Genomic DNA, 13,259 nt, shown 5'->3' with positions numbered 1-13,259 from the left:
AATCTTCTTTATAATTCGCATTTCCCAGTGACAAACGGGGAGTGAAGGACAAATGCCCCGTCACATGTCCCCCAGGGAGCGAGTCCTTCACCCTGAACTGGGATAAATCACGTCCATCCAGCTTGGCTTGGAAGCTGCTGCTGTCAAGAGGAGCCAGAGGCATCCAGGCTTTCCAGACTCTCATCCCTGGAGCCTCCAAGGAAGCCCATCAGTCCCTGTCCTGGCAGTGGGGAGCTGTGAGGGAAAGCACATCACTTCACCAGCAGCCTGATAAGGTCGTTATTAAAGGGAAAAATAACCAAAAAATAAAAAAAATCTGGTTTTTGGGGGATTTTTTTGGCTTTTCAACTGGGGAGAAGCTGTAAAACTCTGGGAAGAAAGAGCTGTGGCTCCCAGGGAATGGGGGCTGGAAAAGGGGCACCCCTGAGGTCACCTCAGAAACAACCCAGGTCAGGCTGCTGTGTGGAAAAAATGTGTGTCCACGTGGAGGGATGGGAGTGAAAAACTCTCCCCCTGAAGAAAAAAAAGGGGATGCAGGGAAAAGAGGAACTGTGGGATCATGGGTTGGGCTGGAAGGGACCTCAAAGCCTTGACACTTTCCAGATTCCACCCCCTCCCCAAGCCATGAATTGTTCAGTGCAAGGAAAATTAAAAAAAAGGATGAGCAGAAATGGTGTTTTCTGCCAACCCAGCCAAGTATCAGGACACAAACCCCATAAAAACCTAATTAAAAAAAACCCCTTTAAATCAAACACCCAATTAAAAAAAGCTGCCTGGAAGCCCAGCCTTCAGCCAGCCAGGTAAATTCTGTGGGTTTGGGTTTCCAGGGGCCCAAACCCCTCTGGTTCTGTGTTCAAGAAGAGTTCTCTAAGACCATGAGGAGTCGTCCTGCTGCCCCTGGACAAAGCTCAGCACTTTCCTGAACACTTTCAGCTGCCCAGAATCTCATTTTATAACACTGGTGATCACCTGACAGGGAAAATTCACTGTATTTTCTAATATGTCTACTATTTAACTTAAATTAACTCATGGAAACCATATTATCGAGAAGTCAGATAATTTTCTTCGGGGTTATTTTTGGCCACGGGCTGAAGGAACTCAAATAATTGACATAAAAAGGAATTAAGTTTTTACATTAAAAGGAATTAAGTCTTGACATTAAAAGGAATTAAGGCATTTTCTTTACCTTCTGGAAACCCAGAGACATTTTTTTTCAGGCTGCAGCAGCTCCTGGGATGGGTTTGTTCACTGACAGCAGCAAAACAACTGCCTAAAATTCAGATGTAGCTGGTTCCTACAGAGCTCCTTGGACTGAGAAAGACACAGTGGCTCCACAGGGTGAGCTCATTCCCACCTTTATTTTCCCTGGCTTCGTTTTCTACCTTCCTAAATGCAGGTGGGAGGGCTGAAAATCCATCAAATCACTCTCTTTAACCCAACAGGGGCAGATCAGAAACTGTCTTCTCACAGCTTGGTGGTTCCTGTGCCTGTTTGAAATGGATAAATTCAGGAGCTGATGCACCTGAGCTCGTTATTATCTGATGGTCAGCACAATTATTGAAGGTTTAATGATTTAAAAAAAAAACCACAAAATGAGGAGCAAATAGTGTTTATTTGGGCTTGGGTGGGAAGGTGGTTTTGCCCCTGGGCTGTGCCAGGCTCGTTCCACCTTTTCCCCTGCCTGGAGCTGACATCACAAACGAGAGCAGGGCACAAACAAACAAGGAGAAGAAAAGGTCTCGCTGGTTTTAAAAGTCGAAATATTTTCCATCTCTGAGTGTGTGTTTTTTTTTTAACTGGCCTCTGCCAAGCGAAGGACAAAAGTCAGAAAGAAGGAAAAAAGTTATTTTTCAGGCTTGGAAGGTCAAGGTTCTAAAAATAAGGGGAAAAACATCTCCATGTTCACATCACATGGGATGTGATGGGTTTTCACGAGGGTTCTTGTACGTCTGTGGTTGTGGGAAATCAAAGGATGTGAAAGATGTAAGGAAAGATTCCCAAAAAGCATCTCCTTTGCCTTTTCCTCCCAAGCCAGGGGCAGTGGTTCTTCACAAAGGTTCTTCCCTGTTCCCTTCCCATCCCTGGGAGTGTCCAAGGCCAGGCTGGAGCAACCTGGGATAGGGGGAGGTGTCCCTGCCCATGGCAGGGGGTGGGATGGGATGGGATGGGGTGGGATGGGATGGGATGGGATGGGATGGGATGGGATGGGATGGGATGGGATGGGATGGGATGGGATGGGATGGGATGGGATGGGATGGGATGGGATGAGATGGGATTTAAGCTCCTTCCAACCCAACCCATCCCATGATTCTGCGAACTGGAGTTGGACCAACCTGACCCAGTTCATTCAGGAGCAGCTCAGCAAGAAACTCCCCCAGAGGAACCAGAATTCCACAGCAGTTCCTGCTCAGTCCCGTTCCCTTTGGATGCTGCTGTTGGACCTGTGTGCAGATTCCCAAAATACACCCCGGGAAAAGAACCAGGCACTGGAGTTGGGGGCCTCAGCCTTGTCCTACCTCTGTGCTCTTCCAGACAAAACAAAATCCCTGCTCCCAGAAATCTGCAAACCACCTTTTTTTAAGGCTTGGTTGTGTACAAATATCCGTTGCTAAAACACAATCCTGGCAAAACAGGATTCCAAAGGATCCACTCGGAGCTCAGGGGTGAACCAAACAGTGTGAAACAGCAGCACAGGCAGGGAAGGCAGATTCCTTATTTGCTACAAACACCCAGAGTGGTGCAAATATTCCAAATAAACCCAGCAGCCAAGGGGAAGAACGGCCCCCTCCCCTCCATCCATGGAATAAATCCATCCTAGGCTGTGGTTTGCTGCATGTCTGAGGAGTTACAGCTTGTTGCAGTCTGGGTTATGTCTCTGGTTCTGACTTCCTCAGGAGATCAGGGGCACTGAGGACTTTTTATAAATGATTTTAATGCTGTTGGGGTTTTTTTTTTTAATCTTAATTTAATCAGTGGCAAACTGCAGCGATGGGGAGTCGAGGCTGGATGTGGCTCCATCGAGCACTTTGCTGGGTTTAGCATTTATTCCTCTTGCTGTTTTCTTCCCTAGTTAATGGGATTTGCCTCGTGTTCACCAAAGCCTAAAATAAATGAAAATAAAAGCTGGCTGTGGCAGTGGCACAACCCTGGGGCCACGAGCACACCAACACAGCCACTGTGGCACCCTGTGACCAGGACATTTTCCAGGAGGAAATCTTGACACCCCAGACACTGAGACCTTCCCTCAGGTGAGACTGGAATTCCAGCAGATCCCACTTTCCTGCCTATTCCTCCAAAACTATCAGAAATCTGAGGATTTTTACCCTTCCTGTGCACGAAAAGCTGAATTTTGAGGGTCTCACCCGAATGTTCCCTCAGAGTTTCGTTCTTTGAACGCAACAAAACACGAACACCATCATGTCAGTGCCTCAAAACAGCTGCAAAACACCTCTGAGAGAGGGCCCAGAGGTGCCTCCCAAAGTCTGAGGGAGGAATCCCCCCAAAAAGACACCGATGAGCCAAGAGCAGATTCCAGCTCTTTGTTTCACCCCACAACCAAAAATAGTCCCCAGGACCAGCATGACCCAAGAGGGGTTTTCCAGTATTGAATGGCAAACACAATTAAGGCACATTTAACAAACTGTGGAGGTTTGGAAGTCAAATTCATGGAGCAGCTCTGCTGGGAGGAAGGGCTGGAGAATTGGGATTGTTCAGCCTGAAGAAGAGAAGCTTTGGGGTGACCTGACTGGGGCCTTCCAGGACCTGAAGGGGCTGACAAGGAACATGGAGAGGGACTTTGGACAAGGGATGGAGGGATAGGACACAGGGAATGGCTTCAAACTGACAGAGGGTGGGTTTAGATGGGATATTGGGAAGGAATTCCTCCCTGTGAGGGTGGGGAGGGACTGGGATGGAATTCCCAGAGAAGCTGTGGCTGCCCCATCCCTGAAAGTGTCCAAGGCCAGGCCGGAGCAACCTGGGCTAGTGGAAAGTATCCCTGCCCATGGCAGGGGGTGGAACTGGATGGTTTTTAAGGTCCTTCCAACCCAAACCAGTCTGGGATTTCCTGATTCTCTGAAATAAGGAGTGTCTGAGTGCACAGTGAGATCCTGAGCTTCAGCAGCCAGAGAGCAGCAGGAAGCAGGATGAGGCTCCCAGGGACTCTCCAGGGGGATTTGGTCACCTGTAGCTCTCCAGGGAGTCTCCTCAGGAACAGCAGCAGATGAGACCAGTCACAGGACCGGTGTCAAAGCCACAATACAGGTCCAAAGCCTGCCTGGGACAAGGATCACCCTGGACATTGCCCTTTATTTTAAACATGGTCCAGAACCTCCCCGTGGTTTGCTGAGTTCTGATCACCTTCTTTCTGCCTCTGGAAAGGTCTCAGCACCGTCAAATATTCCACTTTCCTGGGTCCCACACTGGTGCTCCAGCCCTTCCAAGATGCCTGAGCTGTTGTGTCAGCACGATCTGAGGAGAACTGGGACACCTGGAACTAATATGGCCTGTACAAAACCCAGGGCAGGGGGCCAACAGAAGGTCCCACAGACCCCACACCACCCCTTCAGGCTCCTGGAGGGCTGGCAAAGACAAGTGGCACACCAGTGGCACTCTGGGATCAGGAAGAGCTCCATCCCAGTCCTTGCCACCCTGTCCAGCAGCTCCTGCAACGATCCTGACAGCTGGGGGTGGAAAAGCTGCCAGAGCTCCCTCTCCCCACCATCACCCTGCTCCAAGCTATTCCCCAGCCCCATGTCGTAATCCCACACCCAGGAGGGTCGTTAAAACCTCGCAGGAAACGTTGCACATTTTTTCCTTTGCTATTCATGCCCTTTTTCTATCGGGGACAATAAAGATTTCCAACGCTGGGTTAAGTTCCTTTTGCAACAATGAGCTCCTCTTGCTCCAGGAGCCAGCAGGAGCCCAGACATTGAGGAAACTGGGAGTAATTCACTGGAATTGTACTGGGGGAAAAAAAAAAAAAAAGAAGAAGAAGAAAAAAAAAAAGGCTGTTTTGACCAAGAGAGATGCAAAACTGCTGTGATGGTTAAGCCATCACGGCTTGCTGGGAATTATTATTGGGATTGTCATTAATGTTTGGACCAGGCAGGTTTTCCCAGTGAAAGGGCTTTGGCTGTGGCCTCTCTTTTTTTGGATTTTGCTCCTAAAAAACACCTCCCAGAGCCATATAATGACAATAACAAAGATTCCCTGCCTGCCCTCCCCTCGGCACCAAAGTCACTTCCCAAAACTCCCCGGGATGGCAAAGCTTGAAAACAAAACCTTTTCCAAGCAGACTGGCACTTCTTTTCCCCCTGAGTGATGTGCACCATGGATCTCTGTGGTCAAACCTCCTGATTCTGCAATCCAGGGATCTCCAGGAGGAGCATAAACAGGACTTGGCTCGTTGCAGCCGGGACTGGAAGTGCTCGGGGCTCTGAGCTCACACGTGTAGGTGGGCAGACAGCACGTCCACGCTCTAATAGCCCTGGGACCTCTCTTAGGGAGCATTGACTGGGGTTTGAACGTGTACCAAGGGTTATTAACTCCCAAGGAACATCTGGCACTGACCCCTGGACAGGCAGAACCCAGGGCTGAGGGGATCTCCTCGCTGTCTGCACGGGGCTGGTCCAGCAGCCCCACAGAAAGGCACGTCCTGTGCAGGAATAATGACATTTCTGTGCCACAGACACAGGCACTGCCCAGAGGAGGCCTCAGACTGGCCAGCAGCTGGCACAGGCCTCCAGCCCTGGGACATCCAGCTTGGAAAACAGACCCAGCATGGTTCCTTTCAGCGAGGAGCATCCCCAAGAACTCGGTGATATTCCCACCTAACACCCCCAGAACACTGACACCTCTGAGACAGACCCACAACACAGGGCAGGCAGAAAGGGCAACATTTGGCTTGGGGCTCCAGGGAAAACCTCATTTTTTCAGGGAGAGCCAAGGAATGGAGGCTCCATCCACGGGAGACAGAGCTGGGCTTTCTGTGGGCACGTCCCAAGGAGCCACAGGGAAAAGTCTGGGCTCCACTTCCCCGTGTGAAGTGGTGAGATGCCTTCCCCAGCAGCTCAGGCAGACCACAGAGCCTCCCTTTCTCTGGGAATCTCGAGGGAACACGGGGAGGTTTTCCATGCCATGGGTTATATTAAGCAAACCTGCTCAGGGCCTCCTGAACACACACACAGCAAAAAGCCACAGCCTTTAAATAAGTGTTGATTCGAGATTAATGACAGTTCTCTGGGCACTTCCTCTTGCTGACTGAAACAGGGGCTGTTTTTCCCCTCCCAGTTGCCCTCTCCCCAGTAATTAGCTCCACTGCTGACATTAAAAAAAAAACAACCCAAAAAGAAGATATCCAGGGGGATTTTAACAGCTGGAATTAAGCAAAACCAGCCCCGAGCAATCAGGTCTTTTCAGGACAACGGTGATCAAAGAGGTGCTCTGTAAAAATGAGCTTGGCAGCCAGCTGTTGGCAGGAGACATGAAGCTTTTTCCCTGCTGGAAATTAGATTTAACTTGTACAAAGAGGAAGAAAGGATCGATCACCCCGTGATAATCCCCTTTTCTCCAGACTCAGCTCTTCCAATGGTACAAAGAAAAGGGGGGGAAAGAAATCCATGACCAAGTGTGATCCTCTCTGCCCCACCTCAGGAAGAGGCTGCACTCTTAAATTCAGTTTTAATATGAGTCATTTAACGCTTGTGTGCTGAAATATGTCTTTTTCTTATACAAGGGAAACGGGGGGAAAAAGCCTTTGTGAATGACAGTGAAAATTCTCCAGGGTTTCTTCAGCTGCTGTGGAATCAGGGGATTCATAGAGGGCACAAAGAACAGAGGGATAAAGGAAGCACCAGCAGATTGTCAAGGTTGTTCTCTAAAGTGCTCTCGTAATCCAGATGTAAAATGAGGATTCTGAGTAAGAAAATGGGGTTTTTATTATAACACAGCCTTAGGATTCCACCAGAACCCTCCCTCCTCTTCTGGGGGTGGGAGAGCAGAGCTTTGCCTCAACCTTTTTTTGCTTATCCCCCCCTAAAACTGATCTTAGACCTCAAGGAAACAAGACTAAACCTTCTTCCTGGAGACTGCCTTGACTGCCCTCATTAACAATTCCCAAAAAAACTTGACCACAAAAGGCTTCCAGCTCCTCCAGGACCCAACCCAGGGTTTGCCTGAGGTGTTCCACAGCCTTTCTGTCCAGGATGATTGGGGATGGACAGACAGATGTTCCCAGGGCCCACATCTGGGGGTGGGGAGGGACAGGGACCCTCCTCAGGAGCAGGAGGGACCTCCTCCAACAAGGAGATGAATTTTCAAGCAGAAATCAGAGCCCTGTTGGGGAACAGCACTGAACACCCAGCTCTTCTCATGCCAAGGGTCTCCCCACTCAGCCCTGAAATGCTGGAGCTCCCACAGTGCTGAGAGAAGGTTATTGATGGGGGGCAAGTCAAAAGAATTAATTAAAGAGGTTAAATTAAACAGCTGCACTTGCAGAACTGCTCCTCTCACCAACCTCGGGGCTTGTGGAAGGCCCTGGCTCCCAAACCCCCCCGTTCTCCTGACCCTCAGCTCATCTTATCACCCGTCTCTCCTCACCCACATGTTTTATTTTCTAAGCTTTGAGACATTACAGATCACTGGCTGCCTGTCCAAAAATGGTGCTTCTTTGCACATCACTTATGAACTCAGAGGAAAATTCAGCATCATCCAGGCTGAGGGTTGTTTTTGGGGATATTTTATTTTTTTTTTTTTAATCGCCCCCAGAGAAATGGAAAAACGGAGTGTACACGCTCACAAGGGGTGGGAAGCCCTCCAGAATGATGGAGGCTGGAGACTAATCCAAACCTCTGGAGTTTTCAAGAAAATATCAGCCCCAGAAATCTCACAGGAACGAACTGGCTCTGGAGAGTTCTGGCAAATCCTCCTCCCGACCCCACCCACCCAAAGCTGAAAAACAGCCACAGGAGCAAAGCTGCTATTTTCCCCCGGTATTTTTCAGGATCATGGCCTGTGCAAAGGCCTAAAGTCAGCCCTTGCTTCACCTGAACTGCTCTTCCCACCCAAAGACTGCGAGGGCACAGCTCGAGCCCGGTGGTGATGAATTCATTTTAATCGTTTTAATGCAGAGTTTGAGCCTCTGCATTTTTTTATTTTTTTTTTTTTTTTTTTGCAATGTTCCTTCCATAAAGGCCAATTTTGGCCAGCACAGCAGGCAGGATCTTCCATCAACCCCCTTCCCCTCAAGCCAGGGCACGTCGGGCGTGAGTGGTTGCTGGAGAGCAGAAAACACCCCTCGGGAGGGTGGAATCCAAACTCCAGCTGCCTCTGTGCCTCCTGGACACCTTCTCAGCCCTTTGAAGGCTTCCTGCACAAGCCATTCCGTCCCTCCAAACGCTTCTTCCAGGAAAAGCACAGGCAATTCCAGGAACCCCAAGGCCTCAGGTGGATAAACGGGGATGGCAAAGGCCAAGGCTGAGATGCCGAGGCAGCAGAAGGGCCAAGGCTTCCCGAGGAGGAAACCAAATCTCAAGGCACGGTTTGGAGAGGGGAGAACTTCTCTGGAAAGGGCAGGGAACATCAGGCCTAACCCTGTACACACTCAGCAAAATCTGATCTCAGCGGCCTGAGATCATTCCCTGGCTCCGAGAGGCGCGATCCGGGAGTCGCTCCCGACGCAGCGGGAGGAGAAGCTGTTTCTGGAGGGATCCAAGTTCCACTTCTGAGTCTCCTCATAAAACAGGAGCTTTGGCCATTCAGGGCTGCAGGTGCCCCTTCCATTGCTTTGCTTTCTTCCTCTTTCTTTTTTTTTGGGGGGTTTGTTTTTTTTTTTTTTGGTTTTTTTTTGGTTTTTTTTCCCCCCCAGCTGAGGTTTGTGGTGGCCTCTGGTGGGACAAGGGAACAAACGGGATAAAAAGGACAAAATGTGCAGGTTTCTACAAAGCTGACCAGGCCTTCAGCTGTTTATGGCTGAATTAGTGGGAATTTGTTCAGAGTTATGTGTCAAAGGGCTATTCCTTCACCCCACCCTGAGGGTGAGCCACCGGTTCAGAGCATTTGCAGCACCACGAGTCACCCTACAAATTAAAAACTCCACCAACACACAGTTTTTATGGGGTGGTTTTGATGTTTCATCAAGTCATTGAGTTCATCAAGTCCACAGGAATAATATCCCTGGATTTGTGGCAGCCTTTTGGCCCCCTCAGTCCAGGAGGAGGACACAGGTTTTCACTGGTGTTGGTTTGAGCCCCAAGGGAACAGCTCAGGATCACTCTGGGATCAAAGAGGCCCCTCTGGGACCACAAGGATCACTCTGGGATCATGGGGACTTCTTTGGGATGAAGCCAGGCAAGGCCTAGAAAGCAAATGCAATATAGCAACACAAAAAGCAAAGAGTTAAGTTCAAAATATAGTTATGAGCAAGAAAACAGAAAAGTTGCTTAGCCAGACTGTACTGCTTAGGATTAGACAGCACTGTACACTAAAGGAATGCACACACACCTACAGAAGAAAGATAAGGGGCAAAATGGGGGCTTGAGCCCAAAAAGTCTTGCTAAATGCCCCATAAAGTCAGCCAAAGTAAGAAAGTTCACAAAGTTCATGATGACCATGGGAGGCAGGCAGGGGGTTCCCTGAGGCCAAAGAGCAGAACGACCCTCCCGGATTCTCCCCAAATTGAGGACCACACCTCTAATAACCCACCTGTAACGAATATTGAAAATGTTATGTTGCAATTATACGAATATGTATGTAAAAGTGTTTCAATCACTCGTAGAAACTGTACAAAATCCTGTCATTTCACTGGAAAAGTGGAGTGGTTTTTCCAGGACAACCTGACCGTTCCCCGGGCGCTCCGGAGGCCCACAAAATAAACACACCTCGCTGCTTAAAGGCTACAAACTTGGTCTCTAAGCAGAATTTTTCCATTCGTGCCTTTTTGGGGGCAAAATCTTGGCATCAGGGATCACAGGGATCACTCTGGGATCACACGGGCCCCTCTGGGATCATGGGAACCACTCTGGGACCACAGGGATCACTCTGGGATCACAGGGATCACTCTGGGATCACATGGGCCCCTCTGGGATCATGGGGACCTCTTTGGGATCACAAAGACCCCTCTGGGATCACAGGAATCATGGGAACTCCTCTGGGATCACAGGAATTGCTCTGGGATCACAGGGACCCCTCTGGGATCACAGGGATCACTCTGGGATCACACAGGCCCCTCTGGGATCACAGGTCCCCTCTGGGACCACAAGGATAACTCTGGGATCATGGGGATCTCTTTGGGACCACAGGGATCACTCTGGGATCACAGGGACCCCCCCCCAGGATCATGGGGACCTCTTTGGGATCACAGGGATCACTCTGGGGCCACAGGGATCACTCTGGGATCACAGGGCCCCTCTGGGATCACGGGACCCCTCTGGGATCACAGCAATCTTTCAGGCTGTTCCAGTGCTCCATCTATCCCAAGATTTGGCTCCTGGCATGGATCAAGACCCGCTGTTTGTTCTGGAGCTGTAACACCTTCCTCCCCTGCATTTCCTGGTAACCCCTCACGCCCGGAGAGAATTCCAGGTTATTTATCTGCCTCCCCTCAGGATTATTCCCTCCACCATGACCTTGCAACGCTTTGGACTTTCCACAGGCTCTTTATTACCCTGCTCTGTGGAAGTTCTTCCCCCCTCTTGGCTGGTGGCCCTGGGTTGCTCTTGCTCCAAAGGAATTCATTGCCCAATGTCCAACGTTCGGTCGAAATGACATCATTCCTGAGGTGCTATTTAGAATTATTGCTCTCCAGACCTCCTCCATGTCCCTTTTGCAATCCCTTCTTCCAGCAAAGTCAGGCACTCCCGTGGTGCCTAAAATCCCTGTGTCACTTCCACATCAGGAGCTTTCCCAGAGCACCTTTGCTCTGCCCTCACCCTAGGGCTGAAAAAAAAAATAAAATAAAATAAAATAAAATTAAAAAAAAAAAAAAAAAAGGGCTCCAGTTCAACATTTCATCTTCTTAATAAACACTGGCTAATAACAACTACAGGAAAAATAATCCTGTCTTCTGGGCCTCCTCCAGATGACATAAAGCTCATGGATTTCTGGACCAGGCTCGAGAAACCGTTTGCAAACTTCTGTTTGATCATAAATCAAGGCCAGTAATGACCTTCTTTTTTTTTTTTTTCTTTTTTTTTTGTGAAAACAGCCCCAGTTTGCTGTTCCCAGACTCCAACATGGGCCTCGCTCGGAGCCCTGGAATTCCAGCAGGCTCCACTTCCATCAGGGCACCTGTGGCAGCTCCTGGAAGGTGAATCCCAACTGGCACCACTTTTTAAAGGGTGTTCTACGTGACCCTGGACAGGCTCCTTATCTCTCTGCCTTTCCATGGCTTTTCCAGGCCCTTTCCAGCTCTTTATTCCTGGTCCTGCTGGCTGCCCTTCCCTGTGGGATCTCTGCCCCCTCACACAGCTCAGGGAGAAGCCAAGAGCAATGGGAATTCATTGGGAAGTGCTGCTGGAAGGGGCAGGTTGGGTCAGATCCAAAGCAGGTCCTGCAAAGAAAACATTCCACTTCAAGCTTTCTCCCTGCCCTGAAACCAGCCTGGTTCAGGCACCCAACTCCTTCTTGCTCTGCATCACCCCCCCTAGACATCCCAAATATTGAAGGGTTGGGGGGGTCTTAAATCCAGTGTAGGGGAGCCCCAGGAACCAGGTTGGGGTGGGAGGATCCCTCCTGAGGAGCAGGCTGGGAAACTGCGTGGCAAAAGGGAGAATTTTTATCCAAGGAACACTCCCAAACATCAGTGGCACAGAGGGGAACCTCCTTCCCAGCCCAGAGGGGCAAATCCAGCATGTCTGAAGCCCTCTGGGTTTAGGGAGCTGCTGGAATAATCACCTGAAACGTTCCCTCTGGGCAAACACCATAAAAACCCGGGACCCCACGGTCTCCAGATCTTTCCACCCTCCAGTTGGATGACATTCCACCAGCGGGCTGGGTACATTTCCAAGGAACTCCTGACTTCTGGGAAGGTGTTACACAACCACACTGCAGCCATTCATGAGTTCAGCACTGGCCTGGTTCCCCCCTTCAAACCCACAACACTCCGCAAAGAAAACATTCTTTCCACTTCAAGCTTTCTCCCTGCCCTGATGGAACCAGCCTGGTTCAGGCACCCAACTCCTTCTTGCTCTGCATCACCCCTCCCCAGACATCCCAAATTTTGAAGGGTTCCCATGTTGGAAGCAAATAAAATGTTTGGTTTCCCTCAGTTCTAGATCTGGTTTGGTTTTTCAGGCAAGAAATGAAGTTGATATCACCAGACATCCCTGTAGCTGCTGCAGGGAAAGGATAAAATTCCTCGCACTCCCTGTTTTCTAAACTTTTAATATTTCCAACGAGAAGAGGGGGAATTCTTGTGTTTAACATCAAAAGGAGCTGAGAACTGAAAGCCAGAGGGGGAAAATTCTGGAGAGCTGGAGGCCAGAACATTCAGTGGTTTGTATTCCAGACCTTTTCCTGGATGCAGGTGTTTAGTCCAGCAGGAACCTGAGCCCCTCCTGTAAGTCCTGGAGCCACATTCTAAGGCCAAACACACCTTGCACCTTCAGATCAACCCCCAGATCCAACCCCAAATGTTGGGTTCCTGACATCACTCCATTTTTAAGGCAAGTGCCAAATAAACAGACTTCTCCCACAGCAGGAAGAAGGATTTGCTTGGAAGGATTTACTTTAGATGCAGAGAATCCGTGTTATTCTTAAACAAAAAAAAAAAAAAGCAAAGAAAAAGCCAGGGGTGGGACTGAAAAAAAAAATACTGGGATTTTTCAAGTGGTTTGTTCTGTTCTGACACAAAAAAAAAATTCCAAGCAGGGGTGCTTTGAGGAGAAATCAAGCTGCCACCACCTCAGGGGCGACGCTGCCAACGCTCCAAGGATTCCTAAATTTCGAGGAGACACCTGAAAACTCACCACTTTTCCTTTTTCCCCCACCAACCTGAGGAAGTTCAGACACACCCCGAGCCCTTTGTGAAGGCCTGGCTTTTCCATTATGCTCAATCACCTCCATCTGCCCAGGAGAAGTGCCAGGAATTTGACCAAACATGGAAAACTGAGACCTTCAACATGTTGTTTTTATGCTCAGATACAACAACATCTGGTTTGGAGAGATCCCATTTAAAGAAACGTCGATGCCCCTTTAGAAAATGAGTGATTTTTAACAAATCTCCTCCTTCCAGATTTAATAGGTCACAGATACTCTCAAAT

Source organism: Manacus candei, unplaced genomic scaffold (genome assembly GCF_025592945.1).
Source record: "Manacus candei isolate 608988 ecotype Guabito, Panama unplaced genomic scaffold, ASM2559294v1 h1tg000106l, whole genome shotgun sequence".
NCBI lineage: Eukaryota > Metazoa > Chordata > Aves > Passeriformes > Pipridae > Manacus > Manacus candei.
This window is presented reverse-complemented; position numbering follows the sequence as displayed.